The following is a 7,515-nucleotide window of genomic DNA, read 5'->3' on the forward strand; positions in this document are numbered from 1 at the left end:
AGTGGGAACTCCACCCAGGCCAACCCGACTCCCCATGCTACCTCTTCCCAATGCATAGTAGGAAATGCACTGGACGTTAGAGTTTACACAAGGCTTTCACCTACATGATCTTCCTATCATTCCAACAGCCCTAGGGAGGTAGGTATGTACATCTTCCCCATTTTACAGATGAGGAGACTGAAGCTCAGAGGAGGAAGCTCAATGGTCAGTGCTTTTCTGCAAATCATCTCTATGAAGAGTAGATGCTGCCAGGGGTTCCAGCAGGCAGCTGGGCCTCTGGGGGTATTGTTTCTCTCTCTCTCTCTCTCTCTCTCTCTCTCTCTTTTTCTTTCCTTTCTTGTCTTTTTTTTTTTAAGATTTTATTTATTCATGTGACAAAGAGAGAGAGAGAAACAGGGAGTCCAAGTAGGGGGAGCGGGAGAGGGAGAAGCAGGCAGTGGGGAGCCCGATGCGGGGCTCGATCCAGGGACTCCAGGATCATGACCTGAGCCGAAGGCAGACACTTAACTGACTGAGCCACCCAATCGTCCCTGTATTGTTTCTTTTGAATAAAGAACTCTTTTCCAGGGGTTGGTTACCAGGTCTAAGACACCCCTGGAGAAAGAGAAGTGAAATTTTCTGAAAAGAGTTGCTCCATTCCCCAGGCCTCCTGACCCTGCCGTGTACTATACTCTCTGCTCCTCCCTGGAAATCATTCTTTGCTCTGACGTGAAGAATTCAAGGCTTTATTTTAAAAAGAAACTTGTTTTCTTCACCTCCCTTTTCATCAATCAATCAATCAATCATTTGATAAATATTCACTGAGCATTTACTATATGCCAGGAACTGAATAAAGTAAATAAAAAGAAAAACTCTGACTTCAGAGAGTGTTTGTTCTCACGGAGGAGACAGAGAATAAATAAGTCAACCAACAAGGTAAAACTTACCATCCAGTCATGAGAAGAGCTATGAAGATGGGGGAAGGGGGAGAGAACAATGGATGAGGGAAGCTGAGAGGGATTACTTCAGAAATGGCAGTCAGCAAAGACCTCCCTGAAGAGGCAGCATGTGAGCAGAGATGTGATGGAAGCGAAGGATGAAGCCAACTGGTATCTAGAAAGAACATTCCAGAGAGAGGGCACCCAAATGCAAACCCGTGAGGCAGGGATGAGACTGGCATATTCTCCGAATTGCAAGGCCAGTGTGGCAGGAACAGGGAGCAGCGGAGGCCACGGCCATCAGCTCTGGCCCAAGAATTTCCAGCCTACAGTTCATCATCACCTTACCACACCCCCGGGAGCTCTGTGGTGTGGGCAGGTGGGGGTGGGCAGGAGGGATGAGAGGAGGAAAGCAGATTCATTCATTCACGCATCCAACAAATACATATTGAGTACTTACGATGTAGCAGGTGCTGTGCTAGAAAACGGACTTAGTCCCTCCCCTTGGGAAGCTTCTACACAACAACGACAGAAAACAGAATCATGATGGTAGAAATAGAAGTTGTAGTGAATGCTGGGAAGGAAGCAAGTAAAAGAAGTTGGGCAGGAAGACAATTTGGCCTCAGGGGACGTTCTCTCTGAGGAAGTGGTAAAAGGAGTAGACCCTAAAGATGAGTGGAGGTAGCCGGGGCAAGCACGTACCGGGGAAGGAGACGGTGTCACAGCCCATCATAGCCCCATCATCACGGGAGGATTCTCGTTTATTGGAGGAGGAAACAGACCCATGATGTGGGAGGACTGAGCATGTCATAAGTCAAACGGCTGGGGAGGCTTCAGCTGACGTTCTTGTCCTCACTGCCCCATTTCTGCTGCACCAGCAGCTTTTGCTATTTGCAAAGAGCAGATTCTGATTTCTTTTTTTTTAATTATTATTTTTTTATTTTATGTTTTTTAATCATGTTATGTTAGTCACCATGCAGTAAGTACATCCTTAGTTTTTGATGTCGTGTCCTGTGAGTCATTGTTTGCGTAGAACACCCAGTGCTCCATGCAATTCCTGCCCTCCTTCATACCCATCACTGGGCTAGCCCATCCCCCCACCCCCTTCCCCTCTAAAACCCTCAGATTGATGCCCAGAGTCCATAGTCTCTCGTGGTTCGTCTCCCCCTCTGATATCCCCCCTTCATTTTTCCCTGATTTCTGTGGCATCTAGAAAATAGTTGCACTATCTCCACCTTGACCAGACGTTGGACGGAGGCTGGGGGAAGGGACCTCGAGGGGGGCAGGAAAAGTTGAGGGGAATGGGAAAACTCAGCTGGATGCTGGTAAAGTGGGGCTCAGAGTGGCCTGCTCTGCTCCTTGCACTCCGGCCCCAGGGCTGCAGCACGTGAATCCCATGGTGCTATGCCTCCCGCAGGTAAGCACTCAGATGATGGTCTCTGTCAAGGATGCAGAGGACATAGGGCATATGGAAGGAGCTCAGGGCTAGAAAACAAGGGGTCCAAGTTTAGATGAAACTTTGTAACCTGGACAACTCACTTCACCTCTCTGAGCTTTATTTCCTCAACTATAAACTGGTTGTAATAACATAAGCCCTGGCTACCCTCTGGGACGGTTTGAGGTATGTAAATGCAATAACTTAGACAAAATCCCTTTGAAGAACTGTCTAGCACTCTGTGAATGGTTGGGATTTTTATTACCTGTGCTTTTCTCCAGCTGTCAGTGTAGGGGACTGAAGGGGAAGCACAAGTTTAGTATGTAGGAGATTCTCAGGAACAAATCTCTCACCTCTTTTCCAGCATCTTCCTCTCTACTCCTGGGGATGGAACACTTCAAAACGTTCCTGTGGGGACAATGAGATACCACCTCATACCAGTCAGAATGGCTAAAATTAACAAGTCAGGAAATGACAGATGTTGGCGAGGTTGTGGAGAAAGGGGGACCCTCTTACCCTCTTGGTGGGAATGCAAGTTAGTGCAGCCACTTTGGCAAACAGCGTGGAGGTTCCTAAGAAAGCTGAAAATAGAGCTACCCTATGACCCAGCAATTGCACTACTGGATATTTACCCCAAAGATACAAAGGTAGTGATCAAAAGGGGCACCTGTACCCCGATGTTTATAGCAGCAATGTTCACAATAGCCAAACTATGGAAAGAACCCAGATGTCCATCGACAGATGAATGGATGAAGAACACACACACACACACACACACACACACACACACACACACAATATGGAATACTACTCAGCCCTCAAAAATGAAATCTTTCCATTTGCAACAACATGGATGGAACTAGAGGGTATTATGCTAAGCGAAATAAGTCAATCAGAGAAAGACAATTATCACATGATCTTACTGATATGTGGAATTTGAGAAACAAGGCATAGGATCGTAGGGGAAGAGAGAAAGGAATGAAACAAAATGAAACCAGAGAGGGAGACAAACCATAAGAGACTCTTAATCTTAGGAAGCAAAATAAGGGTTGTGGGGGGGATGGGGGAAATAGGTTAACTGGGTGGTGGACATTGGGGAGGGTATGTTTTGTAATAAGCACTGTGTATTATATGACTGATGATCACAGACCTGTACCCCTGAAATGAATAATATATGTTTATTAATTGAATTCAAATTAAAAAATAAATTTAAAAAATTGTTTTTGTGGGGAGAACAGGAATCAGAGCTATCAATTCAGTGGGACAATATAGTGAGACTGAATCAGAGAAACCTGATTTAATCCTGTATTAGTCAGCTGTTGCTGCATAACAAACAGCCCTTCCAGATCACAGTGGCAAAGAGCAACGACATGTATTTCTCAGTCATAGGTTTGCAGGTCAGCTGGGGCAGCTTTGTTACGACTTTGTTGTCACCCCCTCCCCCAGCCTGTTCTCCCATCTATAAAACAGAAGTAACACTACCAACTTCATGGGGTCAGAGTGAGGATGATCTTCAACACTCCCTTCTAACTGAAGATACCCTCTTTCAGGGTATGTTATAAGGCAGGTGATGTTTACCCTCGAGGCCGACTAGTAATTCAAGAAGCAGTTTGACCTAAAAATCCTCACTCTGGGAGACAATGAAGGCCATTGGCTGTGCCAATCAGATTGACCGCCCTCCAAACTCAAACTAGAAAGAAAGTTAATAAGTCAGTCAAAGAGAGAGGGGCACACATCCAGTAAGAAGAGACACCCTCAAATAAAGACCACCCAGGCTTTAAGAGCTGGAGATAAGGTGGCCGGCCCCTGGAGTCATCTCAGTTCTTGATGTCTTCCTTTCTGTTTTAGTCTTTAGCTCTCCTGTATCCTTCTAATAAGCCCTAAGCCCTTTTTTCTTAAGGAATGTGGAGTGAGACATGGTCCTTTGATATTGCAGTGGCTGCACATACAGAGAGGATGCACATAAAATTGCCAGCCCAGAGCTTGGCATATAATAGGTCCTTAGCCACTGGAGGCTACTGTTCCCTAATCGGGGAGCTGCTTGAGAGCAAGGGCAGTGTCTCATTCACCAGGATTTTTCAATAAACCTCCCACATAGAAGATGTTCTTCAAATGTTTATTGGATAGATGAGCAAATGGGTGAATGGCTTGTGTCCGAATCTCTAAGGACAAACATCCAAATGGCATTCATTCATTTATCTATACAACAAACATTTACAAGACACTGAGTTATGCCAGATCTTGGGCAAGATGTCAGGGATCCATCCACACGCAAGACAACATCCCTGCTCTCATGGAGCCTTCATCTGGTGGGGAAACAGACGATAAACAAGGAATAGGGTAAAGACAGGATGTCAGGTGAGAAAAGTTTTATGACAAAAAAAATAAAGCAAAACAAGGAGAAAGTGATTAGAGGGGGTGGGGCTATTTTTAGAATTCTTTACCATCCTTCCAGTGGGTGCTGACTCACTGTGTGGGCCTTGGTTTGCCTGTCTTACAATGGGGGTGCTGTTGGGGTGAACGGTCTGGGAGGGCCCTTCCTTGTCCAGTGTTCCCAGGTTCTGTGGTTATGCAAGGCAGTGGCTGGACATTCCATGGCCTCTGGAAACTCCAGGCTGTCATTATCTGGAGCTGGAGAGAGATTTGCATGGAGTGAGGAAGACCAAAGAGGGTTGGCACCATTCTGGGAGAGAGAGCCCCACGCCCACTCTCTCAGCTGTTCTGAAAATAGTGACATGATTACCTGTCATTTACTTTGTGTGAGGAGCTTTTGGCAAGAAAGCTCCCCAACTCAGGACTCTAGAGGGAGACCTCTGTGATCATAAAAAAGGGTGTCATTTTTGTGGTGGATGTTGTGCTAAGCACCATACTCTCAACACGCATGGCTCCCAAGTTACTAAAGGGAAACTGAGGCACAGAGAGAGGTAAAGTGTCTTGTCTCAGGTCACAAGGCAAGGATGATAGCTCCGGTCTCTCTGACCCTGAAGCCTGTGCCCTTAATCTCCAATATAAGAGAGAAAAGGACGTTTGCCCAAGAAGAGGGACAGATGGAGTGACAGGGGCCTCAGGGGAAGGAAAGAGGAGCGCTAGAAGGAAAAGGCGAGAGGGTTTTGAGAAGCCTTCCAAGAAAGGAGGCCCTTGAGCTGGGCCATTAAGGACAGGGTTAGTTGTAGTTTCTTGGGCTGGACATCTCTGGATGCTCCAGGTTTGTAATTAGCCTCAGTTACCTCTGGCCTAGGAGGCCTCAGAAGAGGGAGAGGGGCAGCTTTACCCCAGTTAATAGGCCAGATCTCAGCCGCCTGCTGCCTGTTGACTCCCTGAATCACTTCTCTTTGCTTGAAAGGAAGATGGCAGGAGGATCTGTGTGTGGCCCATGCCTTCCCCCAGACCCCCTCCACCTCAGGGGTAGAAAATAAGAAAGTGCCATAATGTAAGGGGCATGGGCTCGGCACCCAGCACATCACCGTAGTTCATCCTCCTAATTTTCCCAAGAGGCAGGCCTTTTATCCTCCATGTCACCGAGGAGCAAAGGGACTTTCAAACTCTCCTCTAACTGGCAAGTGTCAGAAACAGGATTTTAATCGAGAACCTCCAGCCCTAATACCCAGGTGTGTTTTGTTTGCTTGCTTGGCTTTTTGTTGTGTTGTGTTGTGTTGTGTTGTGTTGTGTTTTACTTCAGTCCCATGTAGGGAATTGGGGACTTCGACTCAGTTCGCTAAACCTTTGAAGAACCCATTAAGATGTCTTAAAAGGCCTCAGATCTGTTCAGATTGTTTTGAACCTCTTGGGGATCAGGAAGGGAGAATCTGAAGTTTCTTGCCCCAGAAATTTACCTAGAGACACATACCCTATGGAAGTAGTGACCATCCATGTTCCCCCTTGCCCCAATCCAAGAGGCACACGTTAAAATCCCACAAATCTACAAATAACCACATTCAAACATGTTTCGTGCCTTCAGAGAGATTCTCAGAACTCGGAGAAGGGGAAATGAATTCCTTCATTTCAGGAGGTTGGGATGGTTTTATAGAAGAGCTTCTGCTGTCTAGGGGCGCCTGGGTGGCACAGCGGTTAAGCGTCTGCCTTCGGCTCAGGGCGTGATCCTGGCATTATGGGTTCGAGCCCCACATCAGGCTCCTCTGCTATGAGCCTGCTTCTTCCTCTCCCACTCCCCCTGCTTGTGTTCCCTCTCTCCTGGCTGTCTCTCTCTCTGTCAAATAAATAAATAAAATCTTTAAAAAAAAAAAAAAAAGAAGAAGAGCTTCTGCTGTCTAAACTGGCAGAATTCAATCTTTTTTGTTAGTGCGCTTTCCAAATGATTTTTGAACAATTATGTACTTCCTGGTACATTTTTTAGTTGACAACTAACCTTTTATCATCAAGAGTTTAAATAGTTGCAAAGGCTGCCATTTCTGACATATTATAAATTCATACACTCAAAAATAAGTGTTTATGTCATTCTTTTAAACCTGCAGCCATCCTTTTGAAAAATACGTGAACAGAGGTGCTTGCATGGCTTAGTGGGTACAGCATGTGACTTTTGATTTCTGGGTCATGAGTTTGAGCCCTATGTTGGGTGTAGAGTTTACTAAAATCAATCAATCAATCAATCATGAATAGGTTTTTCTCTAATAGAAATTTTACATCATTCTTTTTTCTATTCAAACTCAAATGTCCGCCCCATGTTTCACCACATTAAAAATTTACCATACTGTATTTTTTTTTAATTTTAAGTAGGCTTGACGCCCAACATGGGGGAACTTGAACTCATGACCTTAGATTAAAAGTCGCATGCTCTACTGACTGAGCCAGCCAGGCAGCCCACCAATAATGTATTTTTTAATGCTTAAATAGCTTATTGATAGCACTATCATATTTCTCTGCCTAAAAATATATATATGTAAATGGAATCATTATTTTACCTTCTATGACCATAAGATTAGCTTTAAATTTTTCAATCATTACAATCATCATAAAAATGCAATTGATCAAAACAGCATAAATATATTACAATTTTTTGAAGTCCTAAAAGCATTTTTAATGGTTTTGGAGATATAACTGAAATAAAATAAACTACACATATTTAAAGTGTGCAATTTGACATATGTATACACTGGAGAAACCAGTTCTACAAATTTTGATAAATAATTATTAAGCAAAAAAAAA

This window comes from Ailuropoda melanoleuca, chromosome 13 (genome assembly GCF_002007445.2).
Source record: "Ailuropoda melanoleuca isolate Jingjing chromosome 13, ASM200744v2, whole genome shotgun sequence".
Taxonomy (NCBI): domain Eukaryota; kingdom Metazoa; phylum Chordata; class Mammalia; order Carnivora; family Ursidae; genus Ailuropoda; species Ailuropoda melanoleuca.